Raw genomic sequence first — 11,165 nt, forward strand, 5'->3', positions numbered from 1 at the left:
TCACTTGCGGAAAATAAGAGAAGGTCTGGTCTCCTCTTTTGTTCCCAGGACCCAGCCCTGCGCCTTTCATTTGCCTACGGGTTTGCATGTGGGCCCTTTCTGGAATTGCAGCACTTCCAGACAGTTGACATTACACATAAATTTTAACAGAACAACTGAGCACATTGTGGTAATGTCATTCTTTTTTGCTGCCTAGAAAAAAAGAAAGTAAGTTGTAAATAGTCCCTGGCTTTCAGCAAGCAGGAAATGGACTGTCCCCAGCTGATGGGTTGTGCCGTGTCAGTTCCTGACTCATTCCAAACTCAACAGCCACTTCATAACATAAACACTCGGGTAGTTCTTTAAAGGGAAAGAAAGGTGTTGTTCCAGGCCACTGGAAATAAATAAAGATTTTAAGACCTTAATAACTGTGTGGTGACTCAGCAAAGAAAGGAGCCTGATCAGCTCACCTTGCCCTGACAGCTAGCTGAACGGAGTGCCATTCCTGCAGCATCACAGATCTGCAGACATCACCTCCTGGCAGCAGGGAATGGTCCAGGAGAGGATGGGTAAGCCTGCTGTGGGAGACGTCGCTTGGATCATAGCTGCAGACTGTCCGCTCTGAAGCAGAGTGATTTAGACTCTGCCAAAGGGGGCTTTGGTGATTTGTCTCTGCAGAGCTGTGAAGGATTGGGAAAAACCTTGCCAGAAGGCCCTGGCTGCTCCCACCCACTTCTGGGCTAGCTTCCAGGAGAAGATGTCTCTGAGGGGAGCACAGGCTTCTGCTGCCCTGCAGCACTGGGGAGCACTGGCAACTGAAGGGGTCACCCAACACTTCATTTCTATAGGAATTTTCCTAAATGGCTTCCTTAAACAACTCTTTAAAGTGATTTGCTCATGCAAGTTTGGACAATGCATTAGAAAAGCAGATCCCATCTTCTCTAGAAACTCCTGTGAGTAGAGCAAGTAAGGGTAATTAGAAGTGACGAGGCAATGCAGAGAGACATTTAGCATCTAACTCATCATTTTGCTGAAGATGCAGCCCTGAGAGAAACAGATTGAGAGCAAACTGCTCTTACACATCCCAGATGGCTTGTGCTATCCACCTGAGCAAATCCCACCCTCTCAAAAGTGAGAGTCTTCCCTAATTGCAATCCATCAACACTTACCTAGAAATTCCACCTTTCTGTATCAAAACTCTCCCTAAAAAAAAAAAAAGAAAGAAATCAAGACCAAAAGGCACAACCTTCCCCCTCACAATCTTCCATGCATTGGGATATTTTGCTGCACAATCTGCTGAGAAAGATTCAGCACAGAACAGTGCTCCTAATGCTGCGGGGGAGCGTGGCAGCAGCTATCTTACCCGCGGCAGACCAGGCACACCTCTGTGTTTGGGAAACAGCAAGCCTTCCAGCTCTAATGGTTTGGTTTGTTACTCGTCATGGTGTATTAGTGGGGGTTTTGTCTCAGCCTTCTCTGCATTCTGCTCCGCAGGTCCCAAAGGTTGCTCCTCTGTGGAAGGACTTTTGCCAAAGTCTGAGCAACTGGGGCTGCAGGATGAAAGCTGTCGATAATCTAATTTAATTCCTCTGAAGGCAAACGTTCAAAGAGTTAAGATCCACAGGTCCTAAGTAACTAGTAAAACAAAGCAATGAAAAGTCCTAGGGGAGGATACTTGGCCAAGTTCTAGTATTGGTTATAGAGTATAAATCCAAAATAAGTCCACAGTCTTTGTTCTCCATGTCATTAAATCCACATACCTGAAACTATTTAGGCCCTTTTTATTTTTTAAAGCTTTTTTTTTTTTCTAGATGGACAAAATGAATTGCAGTCATTTGGACCTGGTTCTGCTTTTACACTTCCTGGTGCGTATGATGAGTAAAAGCATGCAGTTGTGCTAAAGACAAGATCCCTGTGTTAAAAGATCAAGCATTAGATCCATTTCTCATACAGATGTGAAAGTTTTGGGGTGGTTTCACAGATATATCTGATCCAGGAGACAGAAAGATAAAAATAATTTTTTCTCAGTTTGGAATGAAGTCGCATTAAAAACTATTTCTTCACCTTCCGTTGTGGTGAAATTTTGTACCAGAGATGGGGACCCCCCTCCCTCCCCCAGGGACTTGCGTGCCCATCTGGCACAGTACTTGCTTCTCTGGTGGTCTAGGTCCTGACTTTACAGACCAAGAAGGACTAGAGGTCACGGGTGTATTATGTACATCCGAATGTGGGCTCTTTCTCAGACCCACAGAAAACCAGAAACCCTCTCCATTACTTTTTGCCTGTAGATGTTCTTCCTTATTTCTAACATGGACAAGACTTGGAATCTGAGACTTTCCCTTTTCCCTCTGATTAACAACTCTCCACCCTTACAGTTTGCCCACCACCACTGAAACCCCAAATATTGTGCTGTTAGGAGAATATCCCACCTTTCTCCTACTCCTCTGACTCTCCCACGTTTTTTCCTGATGCTGTCGAGGCAGTGCTCTGCACCCTGCACAGCTGCTAAAATGAAAACAGAGAACGAAACAAGCTGCCGAGGTTTAATACGAAACAGGCAGCATGACCAAAAATACCACATTTATAGATTCATATCTTGAGCCTAATTCAAGTCCAACACAGAACAGCCCCCGAAGGGAAATGTACATAAAAGACTCATCCCGGTTGGCTGCCGCACATATTGCTTTCCACAGTTTTCAGGCACTGATGTTGCCAGAGCATCGTTGTTGGGCAACCTCATACCTTCACTAAAGCTTCCTGCAGCTAGTGCAGGGACTCACCCTCAGTGCTTTGGTATGGCTGGATGGAAAAATTGGTCTTCTGTTCCTCTTAAGTTCCCAAACCATGGTCTTGAGAGGTGGTTAGAACTGGTCAAAAAAAGAAATCTCTTTTTCCTGAGAACTGCTGATATTTTGCCATTTGTTTCCGTTACTAATTGGCTCAGGGGAAGTCAGAATAGAATAACTTCTTGCAGGAAAACTATTTCCACAAAAATTATTTGATTTGGGACTATATTTAATTTCAAAAAGATAAAAGGATCTACTTTTGATGTTGCTCTGCTGCGTTGTATTATTAGATCATATTTGAAATGGTAAAGTCAAAACAAGCCATTTTACCTTATCAGAACTACAGGTTTCAATATTATGAAAATGAAACAGCTGAGTACTGTTGAGAGAGACTCAAAAAGTCACCTCAGAACATTTGGACGTTCCTACTAAAGTTTAACCAGCGTGACCATGTTCCCATTGAATATTTGGATTCCAAGAAAATCAGTCTGAAAAAAAAAAATTATTCAGGTCTGTTTGCTAGAGAGCAGCAAGAATAATCCCCCCCTCCTCTTCCTGCTACCCGCCCTCGCACGGGATGGTGGGGTTGCTCTTTGGGGTGAGCCCGTGCAGACCCTGAGAACAAGCACGTGCTGGTGCCACGGGGCGGAGATGGAGGAGTGGGATGGGCCCCAGGAGCGATTTCCTCATGTGGGGTGTGGACTTCACATAAAAGTTGGGAAACCCTCCAAGAGGGAAGAAGGGGCTTGAGAGGAACAAAGGAAGAGATAATGCTGGCAGGACTTAGGGTTGTTTATCTGCCAATCAATATCTGAGAATGATTCCTCAGTGAAGTTGAATAAGCTGAAGAGTGGCAAATAAAATGATGAATAACAGCTAAGTGATAACTTGCCAGAAATTTTAGAGGTGACTGAGACCTTTCTGCCAGAGTAGTTATGCAATTAGAAATAGTTTTGATGAAATTGAAGTTTTTCAGGGGAACTTTGCTGAAATTTTTGTATTATCTGCTGGGGGTAAAAATCATAATGAAACTATTTCAGGTTAAATTGGCCTGCTCGGTGCCTGTCGGAGCTCCCAGATTCTTCTTCATGCTTTCACTATCTTTTATGAGCTAGGTGCTGTGGGGAAACTCTAAACCCCGTGAAACGCCTTTGGCTGATATGTTCTAATAAGTCCTAGACAGGCCACAACAGCAATGCAGCATAGGAGATGTAGTCCAGCCTGGGAAACCCAGGATGGGGTGGATTGCTGGAACTACAACTCCTATGAGTCACATAGGCAGATCCAAATCTCTGTCAATTTGAGCAGAACAAATTATTTTGTCATGTCCTGATTGAATCCTTTCCAAACTGCCCATTCTATAACAAAACATGATATTCAGAATTTTTCTGTCCTGCTTCGGAGTAAAAACAAATGTCAGAGTGTTGGGAATCTCCCCCTCCTTCTCCTGGGTGAAAGTCTAATTTTCAAGCAGCTCTACGTGCTGAGCAGAGGAGTGTCTGTGTACAGCATGTCAGCCACACACTTCCAGCCCGATGCTCTGCTCGGTGTGCCTCTGCCTGGCAGCCCTTGTCACGGAGCGATGATCCCTTTGTGGGTTTCAAAGAGAGTCAGAAACTGAGTGGAAATGTTGTGCTGTTTGCTTCTGTGCTCTGCGAGCATTTTCTGAAGTGTGTCCAGATCGCTCATTGCAATCAACTACCCTTCATTCGCTGATGTTAAGGGAAACCAGACATTTGATGTATTCGTGTCACGAGCATCGTGTGGCTTTTATGCCTCCTTTTCCAAGGCAGCTAGATTGCTGAAGGCCAGATGGCACTCTGAGATACACTGCTGTAAATCACGAGCATTTCACCAGTCCTGCAGTGCAGAGCGAGCAGCATCAGGGCCTCCCACCCAAGACACAGTATTGCTGGGGACACGGCTAGGGACTTCCATTTGTTTGCAATTAGGTGCTGGCACTGGGAAATCCCTGAAGCCACCATGGTCTCCGGGCAACAGATAAAGCTTTTGGTTTTGCACAGACAAAAGGCAGAGCAGGCCAAACCAACGCAGAGTGTGCGAGCGCTGGGAAGCCTGATGTAAGGCAGTAAAGAATGTCCAAAGCCAGCCATATTATTTGTATGGAAGCAGGAAAGAGAATTCTTAAAGTAGTTACGAGTGAGGAAGGAGAGAAGGGAAGTGGAGGGAGAGGAGGAGAGGAGCCAGGATGGCTGAGTGCCCAAAACAGTGATATACGTGGCGAGTGCTGCTAAAACTCACATGGGAGCAAGCCCCGTGGGAACTGTGCGGAGTGAGCTGCGTGGCTCACACCTACTCATCTCCTGCCCGCAGAGCATCCCTCTTCGGGCTTTGTCTCTTGTAATTGCATGACTTGAGAAGCCTTGCTTCTCCTTGTCACTTCTCCATTATCTTTTTGCGTTACTTCACCCCTCCATGTAACTGAAATACTTTCTGTAAACCAAATCTTGCATCTGGTGAAAGAGGTGTCAATTAGATGATCTGTATTTCTTTACTTGCTTGACAAGCCATCCCACATCTGGTGTGTTGTTTCTCCATCATCCAACAAAGAGATAAATACATGCTTTCCTTGCAAGTGTATGTTCGATTAAGAGCCTAGCAGGGCGGATCTTTGACCATGAACTCTGTCAGGTAGGGGCTGCCTTTATCATTCTGTGCTTGTGCTGCTCCTGCACTCTGGGGCGGTTACAGTAACGACGGACAGAGAGAAAACCAGACTGTGAGATGGGATGCAAGAGTAGGAGAGCGCAGGCTTGTACAAGAGAGATGTTCTGGAAATGTCCCTGGAATCTTCCCACTTTCTTGGCAATCCAGATATCTGCTTTATCGATCCCAAGGGGCAGGGAGGGCTACCAATCACTCAGTAACAGGGCTGGGGTGATTGCGTAGCAGACAATAAGGCAGGTAGGGGAAACACAGGAACAACCAGGCTGAGGAAAGCACTGAAAGGACCTTAATTTTGAATATGGAGAGTCAGGATGATGGTAGTCATCCAGCTGCTTTTGCGGCTATAGATCTGGCATACAGGGTCTGATTCCTGTTTGCATTCATAGTATTTATATTTTGAATGAAAGAAGTATTTCCTCTCTTTTCCCTCCTTCTTTTCCAAATATTTTGTGCAGAACTATTTTACAAGTGCCCTGCCCTTTTTGGGAAGGCTCTAATTTAGAAAACATGGGGCAGGCTATGCAATGAGGCTTGGCATTTGCTCACGTAAGTAGCCTTCTCTTTGCGTAGGAATTGTACAGCGCAGTCTGAAGTATTTTAAGTGTCTCTCTGGTGCTCAGAGGCAAACAGCGTGTGCTAGATATTAAATTTATATTGGTTTTATGTATCGCTGTGGTACTGCGTATGGAAGGACTTGGCAATTTGGGTTTTGTTACACACTCTGAACCACATCCAGGCAGTCCTTTCTTCAGATTTGCTGTTTTTACAGGCAACGTACAAACATGTTTCACCACAGCCAAACTCTTCTTCCAGGCACTGCAGTAAATCATGCATCACGCCAGGCAGCTGGAAGTGATCTTTGGGTTGGAAGAATCGCACACGTTTTGGAGTCAGCTGCAGCAGCGTTTTAAACCTCTGTCCTTCTGATCTTAGGTCGTGTTCTTCCACCTCTCAACAGACTGTGCTAGACTTCACCCTCCGTTCAAGCCGCGGTGGTCGGGCTTGGGTTTGCTGAAAGGCTAAAGCACCCTCTTGGTTCTGCCAGCTCACAAAGCCAGTGCATGAGGGTTCAGCTTTCTGTTTGCTGGCAGTGGAAAGGAAGCAATAACAGGTCACTGTTTTCCCTCGGCATCCACCATGAGGAATGGCTGTAGGGGGAGGCGCAGGAAGGCATGTGAGCTGTTGCCAAGGGGTGGTGCTGTGGCAGGCAGGGGAAGCCAGATCAGGCTTCACAGATGGGAATGAGCCCAAAAGCATAAGCCGAAGAGCTCCGCAGCAGCAGTCAGGCAGATCCTCCCCGAAAGGACCCTGGATCCTGCTCTGATACAGTGGCTGCAAAGGACAGAAAGGAAATGTCTTACCGCCTCGTTCAAAGACTGGAAGTGGATGACTAGCCCTAGCCAGAGAGAACCAACAAGGGTGAGGAAGCAAGAAGTTGCTGATGACTGGCAGAGACTGCCAGATGACTTTAAATGACCAAGACTTGTCACCTGAGCTGTGGCAACTGGGTTTGAGAGGAAAAAGGAGGTCTTCAAAGAGCCAGAGGAGACAATGAAGGACAAATAAGGGTCAAGAGCAAAAAGGGACAAAGGAGGAAACTCAGCGAGTTCCTGCAAGATCACCAGTGTGAGCACTCCTGCCAGAGGGGACCTATGTGAGCAGACCCCCCTTCCACAGTTGAGGGGTGCATGGACCAGGGGCAGGGCTGCAGCCTTCTCTGGCTGCCATGCCTCTGCCCCTCCAGCTGGAGGGCAATCTTTGTGAACAGAAATAGCGGCCTTTTACCCCAAATCTGTCTTCTGTGTAACAGCAGGAGCCATCCTCAGCCTCGGTCCAAGCGGAGCTGGGATGGCTGATGATGTGCTCATGTTATTAATCACAGACAGGCTGAGGAATGCTCCTTTGGAACCGGGGCTTTCTGCATATGGATTTCTGAGGCCAGAGAGCTCATTTTAGCTCATCTCATCTGACCCTACTGGTAACAGAGGCAAGAGAACTTCAGCCCATGTCCCCTGAGAGCCCAGTGAGCTGTACGTGGCTAACGCCACAACGGCAACGCTGAAGACATAGGAAGGATCAGGGTTTTTCCCCCTCTCTTTTGGGGAACATGGTCCAAAGGCTAATCAGTTCCACACTTAGAAATCTGTTTTCAGTTTGAATTTCTGTGGCTTCATCTTCTAGACCTTGCTTTTTTTGTTTTTCATTTTGCCTTTGCTAGTCTCAAAGCTACATATTTGTTTTGTCTGAGGGACTTTTGGGATGACTTGAGAGCAAGTAGCTTTATAAAACAGGGAAGTTCTCACCAGAAGCTAGGACTGACCCTCATCGTGTAGCATCACAGCAGCTCCTAGGTCACATCCTCAGGGGTAACACCCTCAGCAGTAACAACCCCAGCTGGTCCCAAGAAGCAGGGGCATTTCCCATGCTGTCTTCGGACCTGTACCATGCCAGGTCCTAATAAATCCAGCCCATTATCAGTGTCAGGATGGCCGAAGCCATGAATGCAGCTGATTTCCTTCAGCTTGCTAGTATTGGAAAGCGGTCTATGATGAGAGCCAGATGTGCTAATAAGGTGGGTTCACCTCAAATTCTAGGCAGTTCATGGATACATTGCCACGATGCTTTGCTGAGGAAGTAAGAACCAAAACTTTCACATTCAAGAGAAAAGACCTGCTGAGAGGCACAACAAAGCGCTCCACAGACATGGGACCTTTCCTTAATATTAACGTGTAATTTTGTAGCTAATTACCCCCAATGCATTTCCCAGTGCCTGGGAATCTCTCACTGACCATCTGCACTCACAGTTACCTGCTCAGTTTTTCATAATGTCTTACTAAGTCATTGCTGGATTTGCAAAGGGATCATCAGTCATCTGAGTTTCCTTCTTCAGTTTTTCACGTGTATTTTGACTTGCATCAATTTGGGCAAGAAATATTTATTGAATAAGAAGCTCGGTAAGGCTCAAGCGCTGTTTCACTGTTACGAGATACTAGATTACCCCTAACCTTTGCTCCAGCCAAAGCTGTACGTGGTGCTGGGATTCACCTGTGTTGTTGCAGTGGATGAAGGGAGGAGGACTGGCATGTTGGAGCAGGGCAGCTACGGAGGAAGCAGGGTGACCTGAGGAAATGCTTTCCCCCTGCCATGGGGACTTGGAGATGGGGAAGGCATTGACAAAAGCCAGTTTTCAACTCAGTTTTGAAAATCACAGCAAATTCCCCATGACACCACCAAATTAGGATTATACCTAACTTATAACCTATACCTATGTCTCAGGCCAGCCCTACAAGCCTCTAAAACCATTCCCCACCACCAAACCGAAGGCTGACCCTGCTGTGCCCTGGGAAAACCAGCCCCAAGGAGGGTGTGGTTCACATCAGCAGCTCTTTCATCAAACGCATCCCCCGACTCCCCTCAGGCTCTTCAGAGAAACCCTCATCCCTGCCCCAGCACAGAGGATGACAGCACCCCTGTTGCTGGAGCAAGAGCAGCTCACAGTTTTCAGTTCCACTGAACTCAACCTGCTGCAGGAGACAAGTTGAGGGGGGAAAAATAATAAAAAAAGTCCGGGTTTCTGTTTAGGGGGCAAACGGTTAAGCCTTTCCTTTTGAAGACGACACATTTCATCTGTTAGGCTGCTGCTCGCTGCCAAACCCGTGGGCGCTTTGCCTCGGGTTTGCTGCAGAGAGCCTGAGCCCGTGGGGCTACATAGAAGCATCCTTGAAACTGGCCCCTTAAACTACATCTGAATGATTTCTCTGGAATGAAGATTTTAGCCGTTTGTATGTGAGGAAAAAAACAATTAGAAGCAAGTAATAATTTCATTTAGATAGACATTTTTATTAAGAAAATTTTAAGTGCATACAAATTTATGGGAGAAATTGCAACATTATAAAAGTGTTTATTTTCAAAATAGTCTATGAAAGGAATAATTTCAAAAGCATAATATAATTCCTCCGTAAAAGCTGCCTTACAGGAACACAAATATAAACCCTTTTTCACATTATTTGGGAAGATATTTCTTTTTAGTTAACAAAAATATAAAGTACAGTATATACCACATTCTGACAACAGAGTTCTTAAGAAGTGGAAGAAGAGGGGTTCATGCAGCCCTTTCATCATGATACATGTTTTCTTCTCTGTGGCCACCAGAGTTTTACATTTGCAGACAAGGCTTGTCTTGGTGCGATGTTGGTAATGAGTTCTCAGAAACCCCTGGTTACTATAAATCACATCACTCGAAACAAGTTGCCAGAGAAAAGAAGGACCCTCTAGATGCTAACAAAGGGAAAATAGCAACAATAACTTGCATAGAAACTGCATTTTCAATTGAATGTGTATATTTAACTTTGAATATAGCCTTCATTGCAAAATGAACGGTCTCCTTTGCTCAAACACCTTGGTTAAAAACACATCAGAAAGTCACCCTTCATCCTTCCTCAGGCAGAATTCAGATAAGATATTCATACATACAAGTATAAAGCTAGTATAAATAAAAAAAATTGGCACAGCAATAAATACAATCTATTTAAAAAAAAATAATAATCCAGCCATAGGATTTGACAGCTGCACTTTGAAAATACCACACATGACGATTTCACATTTATGGAAGCTGCTTTTTCAGCACCAGTTCAGTGTTATCTCTTTTCCCTCCTTCTCTTTACATGTGGCCCCTACATCACTCCCATCTCCCCATCTTTCCCTTCCTGGATTTGGTCTTTGGTCAACAGGTTAAAGGCAGAAAGGAAAATCTAGTGCTCTCCCCGAACGGGTTTCTGGCGGTGCCGTTTCTCAGCCTGCTAAGACCGCAGCGTGCACGGGAGGAACGGCGTGTGATGCACAGGTAGCGCAAGGAGCTTGGGGCAGCCGTCGGAGCGATTTCTCTAGTGTGAAGGCCATGACTGCTCTTCCTGAGGCATCGAGCAAATGTCAGGCAAAAAGCAAAGCTTCCTGCTCAAAGTTGGATTTTGATCTAAAGCAAGAGAAAGCTTTTATCAGGTTCTCACTTAAGTCTTTGGTTACTCTTGGCCAGGTCTGTGCCACCCCTGCATTTACACTATGCTCAACTTTGCCCAGGCAAGGGAAGGACCTGGTGCTGGCCCCCATGAGCAGCGCCATGCCCTGGGTGGTCTCAGCTATGTGAGCAGTGAATCGCCACCAGCACAGCAGTGTCAGGGCCCAGATTACAGTGTGAGCCTCAAGAAATGCCTGAGGCAGGCAGCCCATAAGGCACCTAGACAACCACCCCCTGACTGAAAGTGGTCCCTAGCCTTGCAGGGAGTCCCTTTCCTTCCTGCTGTTACTCATGCATCGCTCCCAGGAGCAAATGCCCTTCCTTTAAGCACAGTCTACCCCTGCAATGCTCACTAGTTTGCCCCTAGAAGAGAAGGTTGACAGGCGACCCCATTTCCTGCAGTACTTCCACTACCTGGCTATATTGTCCAGAGCTTGGACCCTAGGGTTTAGCAGCGCTCCAGCATTGCCCATCTCAGTGCTTCTGTCGAAGTAATCTCTCTGCCCAGGCTGTAGTGTGGGGTTGGCATGTGCCCAGAGACCTTTCCCTGCTGGTGCTGACCCCAGGTGCACTCCCTGTTGACAAGGACTGCAGCAGAGGTACAATCACGTCTACCTACCCCATCTTTTCACTAGAAAACCAATGTTTCCCTTAGAAACAAAGTCTTCATGGCCCCTATCATCATTTCAAGGTACGCT

This window comes from Phalacrocorax aristotelis, chromosome 12 (genome assembly GCF_949628215.1).
Source record: "Phalacrocorax aristotelis chromosome 12, bGulAri2.1, whole genome shotgun sequence".
NCBI classification, from domain to species: Eukaryota; Metazoa; Chordata; class Aves; order Suliformes; family Phalacrocoracidae; genus Phalacrocorax; species Phalacrocorax aristotelis.